An 18,276-nucleotide genomic window follows, 5' to 3' on the forward strand; every position below is an offset into this window, starting at 1 on the left:
TTTGTGTGTTAGCTATTTAACCTGTATTTTTCACATATTAGTTCACTTGTTTATTAGGGTTAGCACAGCACTTTCCTTATCACCATGTACACATGACTTAAAAAAATTGCCAGAACTGCTGGCAGGAAAAAGCAGTACTAAAACCTAACTTTTAGCTGCATTTTGTACAAATTTCTATGTGCATTTGCAATAGTTTTTTTTAACCAATTACTGCCCTCTGCTCATTTTTCAATCCTAAATTATTACAGTGCTTTGCAAAACCTTATGTATTTATTATGTGTATGAGTGTTCCTGAATACGCATACACCACCTGAACATAATCTCCCTGGATCTTTACAATTGGTGGAGGAATTGCCATTGGGCAGGGATGGCGCTGGTCCAGATCCTCGCATGCCAGAAACCATGAGTGTCAGAGACCGTGTGTATTTCTGTTACTGTGTGGAGCAAAGAGATGTGTGCTGTATGCTTTAATGTTTCTGCTGCTAAGCCACTCTGTCCTGTGTCTCCTTGCACAGTTGGAGAGGTGTTGCATAGTACCTCTGATGGGAGTTCAACCAGTACAGACTGTGATGGCATGGCCAGGGAGATATTGGCGTGGTGAAAAGAACTTTCTCTTAGTAAAGGTGTAGTGGACACTATGGCTGCTGTGCCAGGAGAGGTGTCTGCAGAACAGCCGATAGGATATATATATATATATATATATATATATATATATATATATATATATATATATATATATATATATATGTGTGTAGTTGTTAGCACTTTCACCTAGCAGCAAAGGGTCGCTGGTTTGAATCCCAACCACGACACTGCCTGCCTGGAGTTTGCATGGGCTTCCTCTAGGTACTCCTGTTTCCTCCCACACTCCAAAGACATGCTGTTAGGTTAAATGGATCCTGTCTAAAATTGGCCGTGTATGTATGAATGTTAATTAGGGACCTTAGATTGTAAGCTCCTTGAGGGTAGGGACTGATGTAAATGTACAATGTATATGTAAAGTGCTGCATAAATTGATGGCACTATATAAGTACCTGAAATAGAAAAATCTATCTATCTATCTATCTATCTATCTATCTATCTATCTATCTATCTATCTATCTATCTATCTATCTATCTATCTATCTATCTATATAGATAGATATATAGATATATATATCTATATATATCTATATATATCTATATAGATAGATATATAGATATATATATATATATATATATATATATATATATATATATATATATATATATATATAGATAGATATAGATAGATATATATACACATACTGTACATACACTTCTGTGTATGTATATATTTATACAGTGCCTTGAAAAAGTATTCACACCCCTTGAAATGTTCCACATTTTGTCATGTAACAACCAAAGACGTAAATGTATTTTATCAGGATTTTATGTGATAGACCAACACATAATTGTGAATTGAAGAAAAATGATAAATGGTTTTCCACATTCTTTACAAATAAATATTTGAAAAGTGTGGCATGCATTTGTATTCAGCCCCCTCTGAGTCAATACTTTGTAGAACCACCTTTTGCTGCAATTACAGCTGCAAGTCTTTTTGGGTATGTCTCTACCAGCTTTGCACATCTAAAGAGTGACATTTTTTCCCATTGTACTTGGCAAAATAGTTCAAGCTCTGTCAGATTGGATGGAGAGCATCTGTAAACAGCAATTTTCAAGTCTTGCCACATATTCTCAATTGGATTTAGGTCTGGACTTTTACCGTGCCATTCTTTGATCTAAACCATTCCATTGTAGCTCTGCCTGTATGTTTTTTTTTTTTTAACAAACAGTGGTGCTTTATTGAGAAAAAAGTAAGAAGGCAAAATACAGATTACAGCTGTACATAGATCGACATGTCAGAGTATCTTCTTGCCATATGCAGTAAGTATTACACTGAATTTGAACTGTAATGCACCGTACACATAGTCGGACTTTGTTCGGACATTCCGACAACAAAATCCTAGGATTTTGTCCGACGGATGTTAGCTCAAACTTGTTTTGCATACACACGGTCGCACAAAGTTGTCGGAATTTCCGATCGCCAACAACGCGGTGACGTCAAGCACGTACGACGAGACTAGAAAAGGCCAGTTTAGAACCAAGCGCAGCACCCTTTGGGCTCCTTTTGCTAATCTCGTGTTAGTAAAAGTTTGGTGAGAGACGATTCACACTTTTTCAGACTCGTGGCTTTTAGCTCGTTTTCTGCGGTTCAGTTTGTGCTTGTGGGTTTGTATCTGCTCTTCAGTGCATGCAAGCAAGTTCTGCGTGACTTTAAGTAGTCATTGTGTTCTTGTTCGTTCGTTACTGTTTTTCAGGTCGCTCTTCACAGGCCTTGCTGTTCTTCAGTGCGTTCTGTTACTTCGTTCTGAGCAGCCGACCGTTTTCTAGCCATGTTTCGTATACGTACTCCTCGTAGAGTTCGTGCTGTGCGGGGGCTTGGTGTTGGGGTCCTGACCTTGACTCAAGTCCAGTCCATGAACAGGGTGGGGAGGAGTTCATGGACCAAGAATTGGTTGCTTCAGCGTGACCAGTTCTCTCATATGCCTTTGCTCCGTGAGATCCGTGAGAATAATCCTGATGATTTCAGGAACTTTCTCAGGATGACGGACCCCGTATTTCACCGTCTGCTGGCTTCGCTCACCCCCTATATCAGCAGACAGGATACCTGCATGAGGCAAGCCATCACTCCGGAGCAGAGGCTGGTCGCTACCCTGCGGTACTTGGCGACAGGGAGAAGCCTGCAGGACCTCAAGTTCTCGACAGGCATCTCCCCCTAGGCTCTGGGGATCATAATCCCAGAGACCTGTACTGCCATCATCCAGGTCCTGCAGAAGGAGTATATGAAGGTAAGATTTTTATCCTTTAATATCACATTTTATTTTATAAAATGTTTGCTAATATATTGTATTTCTCTCCTCATTCCCTAATTACCATGATTGAAATATGCTGTGAATGTCCCCTTTGTCCTCATTCATGCTGGATTTTTATGTAATTAATTTTTTAGGTCCTTCATACAGATTGGCCTTCAATAACCTCCCCAGCATGCTCTCCTGCCCTATATTCACCTCATGTAGTCACTTAACAATGTATGTATTTTATCAGCTCCATAATAGTGCTTTACCCCAAACACCCCCTAAAATGTTTAAAAATGTGATTTGTGCTTTAAATTCAGGTAGAGTGCCAGAGGCTTTTTTTTTTGTGGTGTCCCCAAATCATTTTTAGTAACCCTCCCTCCCTCCAACTGCTAAGTCAGCTGATCCTAATTCTCTATCTATCCTCAGTCATCTATCTGCTGACTTTGCCAAACCCATACACACTATACCCACCTCTTTTGTGGTCAGATTTATGGATGAATTCCCCAAAGCATGTAGTGCAAGGGCCTGCCTGTATACTTTCATATGGTACTGTTTAAACTTTTTATATCCTATTATTATCTTGACAGGTAATAGCAGAATGTCCAAATGTCCTCAAATGTGTACAGTGTGTATTTAGATCTTTGTATTAAGACACTTCTTACCTGTCCAGTGGGCTGCCAATAGTGTAACTAAGGAGGGGCTGTTCCAAGTAATACCCTGTATTTAGGCATTCATCTCTCAATGAAGTGGAGAGGGTTACCTGTCCAAGATTTCCCCACCCCCCATAATGTTAGAAATGGCCCATGAGGGGGGGGGATATGATAGGTGTACCTTATACTTTGGTGTTCTTAAATTCCCCTTAAGAAATGCTATCTGGAGGTTGGCCAAGAATGTTTGTGTCTAATCTGCTTGCCATGTTTATGTGCAAAAATATTAATTTATTTTTGTTTTCCTCAACAGTTTCCTTCCACGATACAGGAATGGCAGAGTGTGGCCTAACACTCACAGTGTTTCCTAACTGCGGAGGGGCAATTGATGGGAAACACGTCCACATCATCCCACCACCCAACTCGGGGTTGTACTATTTCAACTATAAGGGGTTCAATAGTATTGTGATGTTGGCGGTGGTGTTGGCTAATTACGACTTCTTGTATGTGGACGTGGGGAAGAATGGCCAGATGTCCGATGGTGGAGTCATCGCCCAGACGGAGTTCTACAGGCATCTCCAGAATGGCAGCTTGGACTTGCCACCTCCAGAGGACAATGTGGAAGGACTCCCATTCGTGTTCGTTGCTGATGAAGTGTTTGCGCTGGGGGACCATCTTATGCGGCCATTCCCTATGAGGACCCTCACCCCGGAACAGAGGGTTTTTAATTACCGGCTGGCCAGAGCCAGAAGAGTGGTGGAGAACACATTTGGAATCCTGGCCAGCCTGTTCCGCCTATTTCTGACACCCATCCATATGGCGGAGTATAAACTTAATCATATAATCCTGGCGTGCTGTATTCTCCATAACTTTTTACGCAAGCATTCCGCCAACTATGCTGGCTCAGTTGGGCCTGAGGCTGGAAAGATCCATGAAACAACACTGACGGCGCTTGAAAGTGGCCGTCCTGGCTTGCCCTCCCTGAGTGCCCGTGATGTCCGGTTACGATACCTGGAGTTCTTTGGGGGGAAGGGGGGCCATCAATATGCCAGCAAATTTGTGAAGCCTTTATCAAATAAAAAAGCAAAAAAATGAAAATCTTTGAGGACATTTACTGCTTGTGTTTGTTTTAGCTGACCCTGACAGAAATGTGTTGAGTCCAGAAAATGGCGTGATTGTGTAACCTTATACAAAGCACTGTTGGGTGTTATTTACTAAAGGCAAAGACACTTTGCACTACAAGTGCACTGAAACTGCACTTGTAGTGCAAAGAGGATTTGCCCTTAGGAAATAACCCCCATTTTCACAGAAAACAGCAATTACATCACCAACAAGTGTTTGAGCGTTGACACAATAATCCACACATTCTTGCTTAACAATCTCTTTAATAAATGCACAATCACATGTGCATTCAGAAAAGGTTTTTATAACCAAAAAAACATGTTTGTGGTATAACAATTTTTGGGGTAGCATTATCAAACAGATAAATGTCCATTTAAGCTAAAACAGGCATGTGTAAAACCAACAAGAAAGACACAAATCTTGAACTTACAAAGTTCACATTAGGTAGAACTTGAAGGCAATATCAGACATGAGTATTTAGGAACTGTGTTTGATCTTGCGTTCAGATGGGATGAAGTCACCCCAGGAAAAGCCAAATTTGGAAGATGCACACAAATTTACCAATGTCAACATGTGCTATCTGCCATCACGGGGGATCAAGGGACGTGTTTTGGGGGAGAAACCCCTTCCTCTCAGCTACTTTATTATTGAGGAAGGGGTTGCACCCCCAAAACGCGTCCATTGGTCTCCCGTGATGGCAGATAGCACATGTTGGCACACTGTGTGCATCCTCCAAATGAGGCTTTTCGACAAGTCTTTCAAACATTTTGAACAATGGAGCACACAAAAAAACAAAGGGATTGGAAGGGGTTTTAAACTCGCCCCAAAACATCAATGATGTTTTTATATTTTTGAATAACATCATTGATGTTTTTATTGAGGTTTTCCAATTCTACACCCCATGATCTCCCCGATCAGGATCTGGGCACTTTCTGATGTGAAAGGATCTGGATCCACAACATCACGATCACCTAAAAAGAGAGAAACCCCAAAAAAAAGGTATCAAAAATATGCCGGCATCCATCTCTTACCTGAGCCTGTGGTCGCAGACACTCACCTGTTGTGGTGACAATTTCCACCACATCTTCTTCCTCCTCCTGCTCTTCTTGGGTTGGTGGGATTTAACCTTCTTCCAGAGGTGGGGGGTCTGTGTTCTCCTCGGATGAGGGGTGTCCTCCGAGTCTTTTCTCCCCTATGTCAAACAAAAATGCTATACTTAGCACACAGTGATTTGATGGCAGAACTATAATTATAAAACATTGCTTGGAAGTGGGGTACAATTGTCTATTTTGGCAGAGTTCCAAAATGTGGCATTTTCAGTGTCCTTTGTCAAGCTTCAATACTTTACCTGTTTGGTACAAGCTTCACAGATGGAGCACCCCCTATACTATACACTGGAGCACCTGTGTGCCCCCCATAATAAAAATGGTGTTCTTGTGTCCCACACTAGTGCTCCAGTGTCCAGATGTGAAAACAGCTGCTCAGTGTCCTCTCCTTACACAGAATCTAGTTTGCATTTCATTCTAGTAACAAAGCCATCTACCCAACCAAAATAGTTTCTGACAAGTAGGGCGTAAAAATTGTGGCCCAATGCATATGGCCTAAACGATGGTGTTTTATAGGCCGAAAGAAAAATGTTTGATACGAACGAATAATGTACCCATGAACATGAAATTTGCCATTTAAAAATGTAAACTTGTAAGAAAAGCACATGGAGCAGCACGAACGTAAGAAACATAAAGAATAGGAACACAGGACAACTACTTACTTTTTTGCAGCACTCTCTGGATCTTTCTGTACTGCTCATGTTCTTGTAATTTCAGGTCCGACCACCGCTTTCTGAGCTGATCTTTTGATCGTCGTACCCCAAAATGCCGGAGCAGACTCTTGACCACTTTCGCCATGATCTTGGCCCTTCTGACATTGGGGTTGGGGTAAGGTCCATACTTCCCGTCATAGTCGGCCCTCTTCAGAATGTCGACCATCTCCAACATCTCCCCAAAGGACATATTTGATGCCTTAAATCGTCTCCTTCTGGATCCAGACGTTTCAGGCTCTGGCATTTCCTCCTCCTCCTCCTCGTTGCTATAATTAGCACGCACCTGCTGTGTCTCTGCCATGTGCTCTTCCCCCACTGCGCCAAATGAAAAGGGGCGGGGAATAGACTAGAAAGAACGTCAGGGGCGGGCGGAGTTACACGCATGCGCAGTGTGTATAAAGCGTAACACGCGTGCATATTACGTACGATCTGTGAGCGGAGGAAGGAGCATCCAAAGCGCCGATCATGATAACGAAGGTAAGATCTAAACTTGGGCCTATACTGCTTCGAAATTGAAGCCTATATTGTAACAAGATTAGGAGAGTTTGTCTTGTGTTGTGTCTTGCAGAGAAAATGGATGGGTTCAACAACCACAATTTCCTCCCCCTGTTCATAGACAAATACAGGGAGCTGCCCTGTCTGTGGCAGGTGAGACACCCCCATTATAACAATAAACAAAAGAGGCAGGCAGCGCTGGAGAAACTGCTGGAGTTGGTGAAGCCGGTGGTCCCCACAGCAACCATCCCCTATTTAAAACCAAAATTGGTGGCCTGAGGAGCACTTATCTTAGGGAGCGCAAGAAGGTCACAGATTCCCAGAGATCCGGAGCTGCAGCAGATGACATTTATGTCCCCAGGCTGTGGTACTATGAGAGACTGCGATTTCTGTCAGACCACACTGAAGTCAAGCTATCCCTCTCAACCCTTCCTTTCGCTCTTCCTTCCACCCCAGCTGAGGCTTCCGATGTCCAACCTGGGCCTTCCAGCCAGGAAGAAGTAGAGGAGCCCAGCTGGAGTCAGGTATAGCATTCTTCTACAGATTTCTGGTCAATAAAAAAATGATGTTTACTAGATGTTATTATTGATCACTAATTGCTGATTTAAAAAAGTGTTTTACATATCAATAGACAGTAGTGGGCACCTAAAATTGGGACAAGAATGAAAAATGCTGGGCTCAGAATGCTAGTCTGTTATATTTGATAACATTCAATTTGCAACAGTCAGGAGGTGAAAATTGTGTGTGATTGATGAATAAAAAATTAAAACTATGTCCCTTTTTCATACACAGGAAGACCTCAGCCAGGAGGAGGTTGTGTAATGTGGCAGTAAGGAGGAGGCGGGGATTAGTGGCAGTCAGGAGGAGGCGGGGCTAAGTGTCAGCCAAGAGAAGCCTGGATCGCAGGTTCCTCCCCTCCGCCTTCCATATAAAAGAGCGAGGAAGGCGACTCCCATGCAGGATTCAGCACTCAGGCTCATTCAGGAGGCTTCTGCGTCCCTCCGAGCCTTACCCACTCCTGAAGAGGCCTTTGCCTGCATGGCTGCCACCAAACTGCAGGGAATGCAGGAGGGTCAACGCCTCCTGTGTGAGCAACTTAATTATAAAGTCCTAACTAAGGGGGTGAGTGGGGAACTAACACCCAAGACCGACGTGATTGAGTTGGACCATCCTCCTCCTCCTCCTGCTGCCACAACTCCACCACCAGAGCCACCGCGTGGAAGGAAGCGTGGAAGGAAGACCAGAGAGTGATGGCCCTGGGTTCAGTCTGGTCTGACAAAAGCTGCAGTCTCTCGTATGACCACAGCCTGGGGACACAGATGTCATCTGCTGCTTTCCGGATCTCTGGGACTTCTGGACCAGACTGCACTCCCTTAGATAAGGACTCCTCAGGCCACCAATTTTGCTTGAAAATAGTTGATGTGTGCCCTGGAGGTCCAAGGCTTCACCCATTTCTGCTGTTTCTCCAGCATTGCCTCCCTCTTTGTTTAGTTGTGAGCCCTTAATAAAAGTTATTTTTTTGAAAATTATACTCTCCTATGTGTGTTTTCATCCAAAAAGGACAGTTTGTTGTTGACGATTCAGGTACATTTCTAACATAATATGTGAAATTAACAAGGGACAACAACATCAAACAATCTCCTACAGATTAAATAGAACAACATATCAATGGTGTTGTGGTAACTTGACACAAAAAACACACACAAAAATTTTCAGGAGTACAAATAAAAATCCCAAAAACAAAAAAAAAGCCTTGAAAAAAATAGAAACCAAAAAAAAATAATCGGCCTTAAAAACCAAAAAAAAACCCACCAAAATAATGTTGTCAGATGTGACAAATCAAAATATATTGAGGGAATCCCGATAAATAGTAAAGAAAGAAGTTTGTGAGAAGTGTGTGTGAATATGAGCAGCAAAACTACTTAATTCTTGTCACATTATAAAGAAGAAGAGAGTGCGCTGTATTGAACCATTTTTAACATTGCAGCGTGACGAAAGTGCTGTATCCATTGCGAACGCTAAGTTTACCAGACCGAGCTGTTCCATGTCGGAATTTCTTCTTAGCATGCGTGGCACTTTGTGCATCGGAACAGGCCACACACGGTCGGAATTGACGCCATCGGACTTTGTTGTCGGAAAATTTTATATCCTGCTCTCAAACTTTGTGTGTCGGAAAATCCAATGGAAAATGTCCGATGGAGCCCACACATGGTCGGAATTTCCGACAACACGCTCCGATCTGACATTTTTCATCGGAAAATCTGACTGTGTGTACGGGGCATAAGAGTGTATATAGTCCACCAATGTTCAGAACAGGATTAGAGATTTCTAAGTGTATGACACAGCACATAGTATAACAAGAATATTTGAGACATCAATTCTGTCGAGGTCAGATGACCCTCTACCCTTAATCATATATAATATATAATATGTGCTCAGGTCAAAGTTCAAGGAACCCAGACCTTCCAATGGCAACCCCTATTAGAGTAAGTCATTTTGTATAGAGGCAGGGCTGCGTTGACCATCACCTCCCATGCCGCCACCTCTGGTCTAAGAGGAGGTAGCCATTTCAGCAGTATTTCCTTTTTGGCATAGTACAGGAGGTGCGATATAAGCAGCTTCAAATCGTGAGGACTCTGGTCATCATCATGGATTCCTAGTAGAGCAAGGGTGGGGGGCGGGTATTAAGGCAAGTTGTGTTCTAGTATTAATTTCGGCGTACACCGCCTCCCAATATGGTAATATCGAGGGGCACTCCCAGAACATATGTAAATAAGTACCCTGCTGCACTCTACAGCGGGGGCATACTGAGTCTCGCTCCGGAAAGATTCTGTTTAGTCAGTCAGGGGTATAGTATACGCGATGCAGAAATTTGACCTGTATCAGCTTATCCCGAGTGGAGATTACAAGCTTTGAGTCCAACTCCAAGCAATCCTCTCAGTCCTCCCTATCCAGTGATAGGATATACCTCTTCCAATACTCCCACAGCTTCTCCATCCTGGGAAGGTCAGTGCACAACAGAGCGCCATACAAGGCCGATGTGGTTTGCGTAGATCACCTGATGTCAAAAGATCCTCAATAGAGTTGCTCTTGAGGATCACAGATCTGGGGAATTGAGCATTAGCAGCATGCCGCAAGTGGAAGTACTGAAATTGCATCCAGCCAGGCAGTCTGAACTTCTGGGATAATAATAAAAAGCTCAGGAGGGGGCCTGTTGGCATAACATCGCCAAACGCTTTAACCCCATATCTCGCCCATAGCTGTGGGTCTGGAATGGTACGAAAGTGGGGTAGCCCCGGGTTGCCCCAAAGGGGTTGAGCAGGGGACAGCTGGGCAGGAGCTGAGAAGTGTTGTGTGGCCGCCCTCCAGACCCGCCATGTAGTGTATGTAGTTCCTGGTAAGAACTGATATGCCCGTGGCCCCGACAGATTAAGTTTCTGAGATCCAGTAAAGATCCCAAAAAAACTGCTTCTAGGCATATGGCCGCATTAGCTCTAGAACCCCGGAACCACCAATATACAGACACCAGCATCGCCGCCCAAAAATAGACCCTGAAATTTGGTAATGCCAGCCCACCCAGAAGATATAGAGTGGCTTTTGCCACACGAGGGGAAGCTCCATTCCAAATGCAGGAGATGAGTATAGTTTTTATTTCTTTAAAAAAGGCCAAAGGGATCCAGATCGGGCAGTTGCGAAAAATGTAGTTAAAACTTGGAAGAAGCATCATTTTGACTAGGTTAATTCGACCTATCAAATTTAGCGGGAGCCCGGACCAGGACACAGCATGCCTTAAGCGAAGTCAGTAGTGGTTGGAGGTTGCGGTCAAAAAAGTCTGACGTCTGTCTGGTGACTAGCACCCCCAGGTATCTAAATTCCTCAACCCACTGCAGTGGAGAAGACAGGGACACCTGTGCTGCACCGTCATTTATAGGAAAAAGGATAGACTTGGACCAGTTGATCAGAATTCCTGAAAAAGTACCGAATGTGTCAAAAAGTTTTAAGGCCGCTGCCAGCGACAGACCAGCATCGTTCAGGTATAATAAGGCATCGTCTGCATATAAGGATATTTTTTCCTCCTGTTGTCCCACTCTTAGGCCCCTAACTGCAGTTGACTCCCTAATTAAAATTGCCAGTGGTTCCAGGGCCAGGGCGAAGAAGGAGGGAGACAAAGGACATCCCTGCCTCGTACCCCTACAAAGAGCGAACACGTCGGACAGCCAATCATTTGTGCGAACCCGTGCCCTGGGTGCTCAGTAGAGCATCCTGAGCCAGTGGATGTACTTAGGGCCGAACCCATATCTCTCCAGTACTTCCCACAAATACACCCACTCTACCGAGTTGAACGCCTTCTCAGCGTCCATGAATCTGTTTGATCGACATGTATTAGATCCTCAATGACAGTGGATAGACGAAGAGCTAGCACTTTTGCCAGGATCTTTCATCCACATTCAACAATGAAATAGGCCTGTACGAGACACAGTCACGGGCATCCTTGCCAGGTTTGGGAATTAACACTATGACCGCCTCTTCCATAGATTCTGGGAGAGCATCTAAAGATGACAAGTCTGCGAATAGGCTCTTTAGCTTAAGGGCTACAATTTCAATGAAGTTAGGGTAAAACTCAGCTGGTAGGTCATCCGAGCCTGGGATTTTTCCCGCCTGTAGATTCCCAATGGCCAACTGTATTTCCTCTAAGGAAATATCTGCCTCTAGGCGTTCCCTGTCCTCCTCATCCATCATTGGAAACTTGACGAGGTCCAAAAAAACAGTCAATTAATTGGTTGAATATTCTACTCTGGACTCGTACAGTCCCCTGAAGAATTGCAGAAACCTCTAATTGATAAGGTCTGAGGCAACCAATAGATGTCCATCTACATCCCTGACGCTAGCAATATGTGTTGTTTGTTTTTGGCTTTTTGCCAACCATGCCAGTAACCTGCCATTCTTTCCACCATGCTCAAATACGTTTTGTTGGGAGTAAAAGAGGGCCTTTTTCGTATTCTCTACACAAAGTAGTGATAGTTGTCTCAGGGACCTCTGCCACACCCAATACCTGTCCGGAGTCGGAGAGGAGACATAGTCTGCCTCCAATCCCGCTGCCTCAACCTCCAGAACTTCCAACGAGCGAGTGCCCTCTCTCTGAAGTGCCACAATGGGGGATATACAGTATATGCACCTCTGACCCATGCCTTAAAAGAGTCCCACTGTACAATAGGAGATTCAGTATCCTCATTCATTGACCAATAGTTACACACAGATTCCATGATAGGTTCCTGTAGCCGATCGTCCATTGCCCAAAACCTGGACAGATGCTACAGCCTCATTGCAGGTGAGGCCGACAGGGTGAGGGTTAAGCTAAGGGGGGCATGGTCTGACACCCCTCGTGGGAGCACGCTCGCTTCAGTAACCCAACGAAGGCTGTCAGAGGATGCAAAGGCCAGGTCTATTCGTGATAGAGATTTAAAGGAGGCAGAATGGCACGTGTACTCTCTAGTCTCTGGGTGAAAATGTCTCCACACGTCTGTCAAGACAAAAGTAGAGGCCCACTGCTTCAATGCCGAGGTATCTCATGGTTTCCCCTGTAGTCTATCCAGGTCTGGGCAAGGAACCATGTTAAAGTCCCCCAACAGAAGTATAGCTGGAGTGTCATATCGTAGAACCATGTTCATAATATCATTTAGTATACTGACTGAAGCTGGAGGGGGCAAGTACAATCCCACCAAAACCATTTTTTTGTTGTATATGCTAACGTGCAGGATAATATACCTCCCATCTGGGTCAGTGCGTACCTCCAGTACTTGAAAAGGCAGGGCCTTTCATATTAGAATACTTATACCACGGGAGTAATTGGAATAGGTCACATAGAAATGTTCACTGACCCAGGGTTTCTGAAGCCCATTAATTTTGGAGCCCTGGAGGTGCGTTTCCTGCAGTATGCAGACATGTAGCTTATGTTTTTGAAGAAATTTAAACACCAGGGACCTCTTCACTGCCGCATTCAGGCCACGAACATTCCATGAGATTATTTTGACTTGGGACATTTGTAGACATGTAGAAAAAACAGCACTCGGGTCCGTGTTACACAGGTCGCCCACGGTATAATAAAGAAGCTAGGCAGCATATGTACCCCATGGGACAAACAAAACATCAGCGATTGTAGTAAACAATTCCATATTTCAAGGCTTACAACAACAAATAAGGCAGCAAGCACCACACTAACTGCATAGTAACGAACAATTAAAGAACAATGAAACTTCTCCAAGCCTCCCCATTCTTTGGGGAGCAACCAAACCCACCCCCCTGCCCGCACCCCCATCCCAATCATGGAGAGCATGAACCCCGAACAACCAGTCAATTAGGACAACCCTAGGGGGACGTGAACCAGATGTGTCGGTCCACTGAAGAAAACAGCTTCAGAGTCTGAGAGATGCTGGCACTCAACAGCATACGATGATGCCTATGTAGGGTCAGTTCCTGGGCAAAACCCAGTGGAAGTCTCAATCAGGTGTTAACAGCAATAGGGGGTCATGGAGTCACCATGACTTTGGGATACATTCTTCCAAGCAAACGGGGTATAGTAAATATTATGCTGCTGAGGAAAATACATAAATAAATAAATAAATAAAACTCCTGCAAGCAGGGGCACAAACCTTAAACGTGTCAAACTTTGTGTGTTCCTGGTACAACAGTGGCAGCCAAGGCGTTCCTCCCCCACCAACCGTCATCATCCTGAGATGATAAATAAAAAAAAAGGGGGGAAAGGGGGGGAGAGGAAAAAAGAAGGGGGGGAGAGAGACACACACTACAAGGCAGTCCACGATCAAGTAACCGGAGGTATTACACCTCACCTTCATACCAGTCAGCGGTGGGATGGCAAGGTGTCTATCCAGGCTAAAGCCTCCCGTGGAGAGGTAAAGAAACGAACCGACTCTCCATCTTGAACCCTCAGGCGAGCGGGAAACAAAACGCTATACTTAATATTGTGGGCCCGCAGTGTTGCTTTCACCTGGTCAAAGGACTTCCTGAGCTTTTGTGTTTCGATGGAGTTATCAGGAAATATAAGCAGCTTGCCATTTTGGTACCGAACTTCTCCCTGTATTCTAGCGGCACAAAGTACCTCATCTCTGTCTCGGAAGTTCAAAAGCCGCAGGATGAAGGTGTATGGTGGGGCCCCTGGGATACTCAGTTTGGGGGGATGCGGTGTGCTCTCTCTACCTTAAAGAAGGGGAAGAAGTGTGCATTAGGCAGCAGACTGCACAGTAACTCCTCTGCAAACACAGCTGGGCTGGCACCCTCCACTCCTTCAGCCAAGCCCACTATACGGAGATTGTTTCTCCTGTTGCGGTTCTCCGCATCATCCGCATGTACTCCAGCGCCTTCATCTTTGTTTGTAGATTATGGAGCGCAGATGAGTGCTCAGCAACTGTATCTTCTGTGAGGCTGATTTGCTGCTCCGTCTCTGAAGCACAGGATCTGAGCTTGTCCACATCCTGTCTCATTACCCCCATATCAAGCTGTACAGCTTCTATTTTAGTTGTGAGTGTGGCCTGACACACAGCTATTGCTGACATTATGTCTGCAACGAAGCTGGGATGAGGGGAGACATCTGGCTCCTGTGGCTCAGGAGGCTCTGTCTGTGATGCCATACTGTATTTCCTCTCAGCACGGCACTCCACATGTGCGGGGGGACAGGGTTTCCACCTCCTCTGACTGTGGGAATCGGAGCTTCTTCCCCTTACTCACGGCTGCCCTGGATGAGCGACATCTCATCTGAGTGATGTCACCGCCGCTGCTCCACACCGTGCCCAGACGGGACAGTGTGATATAGTCCCTCGTGGCGTGGCTCTCCACACTAGCGGGCAGGGGGGACAGGGATCTCACTTCCTCCCTCTGTGAGAGTCGGATCCTCACCCATGGCTGCCTCGGATGAGCGGGGTCTCACCCGAATATATTCTCCTCTGCTTCTCCGCTCACAGTGCCCAGGGGAAACAGGATTTTGAACCTGTGCCAGCAGAGCTCCAGTATATGCAACCTCTCAGATGGCCATCTTGGACACGCCCCCCTGGCTGTATGTTTAGAGTTATTGTCTTGCTGGAAGGTGAACCTCTGCCCCAGTCTCAAGTCTTTTGCAGACTCTAACACATTTTCTTCTAATATTGCCCTGTATTTGGCTCCACCCATCCTCCCATCAACTCTGACCAGCTTCCCTGTAACTGCTGAAGAAAAACATACCCACAACATGATGCTGCCGCCACCACCATGTTTCATGGTGGGGATGGTGTTCTCAGGGTGATGTGCAGTGTTAGTTCTCCACCACAAATAGCATTTTGCTTTTAGGCCAAAAAAGTTCAATTTTGGTCTCATCTGACCATGGCACCTTCTTGCACGTGTCTCCCTCATGGCTTATCACAAACTGCAAACTGGACTTCTTATGGCTTTCTTTCAACAATGGCTTTCTTCTTGACAATCTTCCATAAAGGCCAGATTTGTTGAGTGTACAAGTAATAGTTGTCCTGTGGACAGATTCTCCCACCTGAGCTGTGGATCTCTGCAGCTCCTCCAGAGTTACCATGGGTCTCTTGGCTGCTTTTATGATTAATTCTCTCCTTGCCCGGCCTGTCAGTTTAGGTGGCCAGCCATGTCTTGGTAGGTTTGCAGTTGTGCCACACTCTTTCCATTTTTGGGATGATGAATTGAACAGTGCCCGGTGAGATGATCAAAGCTTGGGATATTTTTTTTATAATCTAACCCTGCTTTAAAGGTCTCCACAACTTTATCCCTGACCTGTCTGGTGTGTTGCTTGGTCCTCATGATGCTGTCTGTTCACTATGGTTCTCTAACAAACCCCGGAGGGCTTCACAGAACAGCTGTATTTATATTGAGATTAAACTACACACAGGTACACTCTATTTACTAATTAGGTGACTTTTGAGGGCAATTGGTTCCACTAGATTTTAGCTAGGGGTATCAGAGTAAAGGGGCTGAATACAAATGTGCACCACACTTTTCAATTTACAATGATGTGCCACTTTGTGTTGGTCTATCACAGGGATATGCAATTAGTGGACCTCCAGCTGTTGCAGAACTACTAGCCCCCTGAGACATAGCAAGACTCTGACAGCCACAAGCATGACACCCAGATGCAGAGGCATGATGGGACTTGTAGTTCTGCAACAGATGGAGGTCCACTAGTTGTATATCCCTGGTCTATCACATAAAATCCCAATAAAATGCATTTGCATTTTTGGTTGTAACATACCAAAATGTGGAAAATTTCAAGGGGTATGAATAATTAATCAAGGCACTGTGTGTGTGTGTGTGTATATATATATATATATATATATATATATATATATATATATATATACAGTATCTCACAAAAGTGCTTCAGTATGTCACAGTACATGTTGGCATTCATGGTTCCCTCAGTGAATGTCAGACCATGACACTCCTACCACCATGCCTAACTGTAGGCAAGACACTTTTTGTACACCTCACCTGGTTGACACCACACACACTTGACACCATCTGAACCAAATACGTAAATCTTGGTCTCATCAGACCACAGGACATTGTTCCAGTAATCCATGTCCTTGGTCTGCTTGTTTTCAGCAAACTGTGGGCTTTCTTGTACATCATCTTTAGAAGATGCAGTGTGCAGCGTATGGTTTGAGCACTGACAGGCTGACCCTACACCCCTTCAACCTCAAAAGATATAATAAAATATTTACAAAAATGTTAGGGGTGTACTCACTTTTGAGAGATACTGTATATATACACACACACACACACACACACACACACACACACACAGACACACACACACACAGTGGCTATAAAAAGGCCACATACCCCTGTTGAAATGTCAGGTTTCTGTGATGTAAAAAAATGAGGCAAAGATAAATCATTTCAGTACTTTTTCCACCTTTAATGTGACCTATAAACTCTACAACTCAGTTGGAAAACAAACTGAAATCTTTTAGAGGGGAGTAAGAATAAACAAAAATAATGTGGTTGCATAAGTGTGCACATCCGAGTTCAGAATTAAGCAATCACATTCTAACTCATGTTAAATAGGAGTCAGTACACACCTGCCATCATTTAACGTGCCTCTGATTAACTCCAAATAAAGTTCAGTTGTTCTAGTAGGTCTTTCCTGACAATTTCTTCATCACATCCTACAGCAAATGCCATGGTCTGCAGAGAGCTCCCAAACCATCATTGTTAAAAGGTATCAGACAGGAGAAGAGTACAAAAGAATTTCTAAGGCATTAGATATACCATGGAACACAGTGAATACAGTCCTCATCAAGTGGAGAAAATATAACACAACAGTGACATTACCAAGAACTGGACATCCCTCCAAAATTGATGAAAAGACAAGAAGAAAACTGGTCAGGGAGGCTGCCAAGAGGCCTGCAGCAACATTAAAGGAGCCACAGGAATATCTGGCAAGTGCTGGCTGTGTGGTACATGTGACAATAATCTCCCGTATTTATCATTTGTCTGGGCTATGGGGTAGAGCGGAGAGACAAAAGCCTTTTCTTATGAAGAAAAACATCCAAGCCTGGCTACATTTTGCAAAAACACACCTGAAGTCTCCAAAAAGCATGTGGAAAAATGTGTTATGGTGTGATGAAACCAAGATTGAACCTTTTGGCCATAATTCCAAAAGATATGCTTGGTGCAAAAATAACACTGCACATCACCAAAAGAACACCATACTCACAGTGAAGCATTGTGGTGGCAGCATCATGCTTTGGGGCTGTTTCTCTTTAGTTGGAACAGGGGCTTTAGTCAAGATAGAGGAAATTATGAACAGTTAAAAATACCAGTCAATATTGACACAAAACTTTTAGGATCCTGCTAGAAAGCTGAACATGGAGAAGAATTTTGTCTTTCAGCATGACAACGACCTAAAGCATTCATCCAAATCATCAAAGGAATGGCTTCACTAGAAGATTAAAGTTTTGGAATGGCCCAGCTAGAGCCCAGACCTGAATCTGATTGAGAATCTGTAGGGTGATCTGAATAGGGCTGTGCACAGGAGATGCCCACGCAATTTGACAGATTTGGAGTGTTTTTGCAAAGAAGAGTGGGCAAATATTGCCAAGTCAAGATGTGCCATGCTGATAGACTCATATTCAAAAAGACTGAGTGCTGTAATAAAATCAAAAGATGCTTCAACAAAGTATTAGTTTAAGGGTGTGCACACATATGCAACCACATTATTTTATTTTTTTATTGTTACTTCCCTCCACCTAAAAGATTTAAGTTTGTTGCTCAACTGAGTTGTACAGTTTATAGGTTACAT

This window comes from Aquarana catesbeiana, linkage group LG05 (genome assembly GCF_042186555.1).
Source record: "Aquarana catesbeiana isolate 2022-GZ linkage group LG05, ASM4218655v1, whole genome shotgun sequence".
Lineage (NCBI taxonomy): Eukaryota > Metazoa > Chordata > Amphibia > Anura > Ranidae > Aquarana > Aquarana catesbeiana.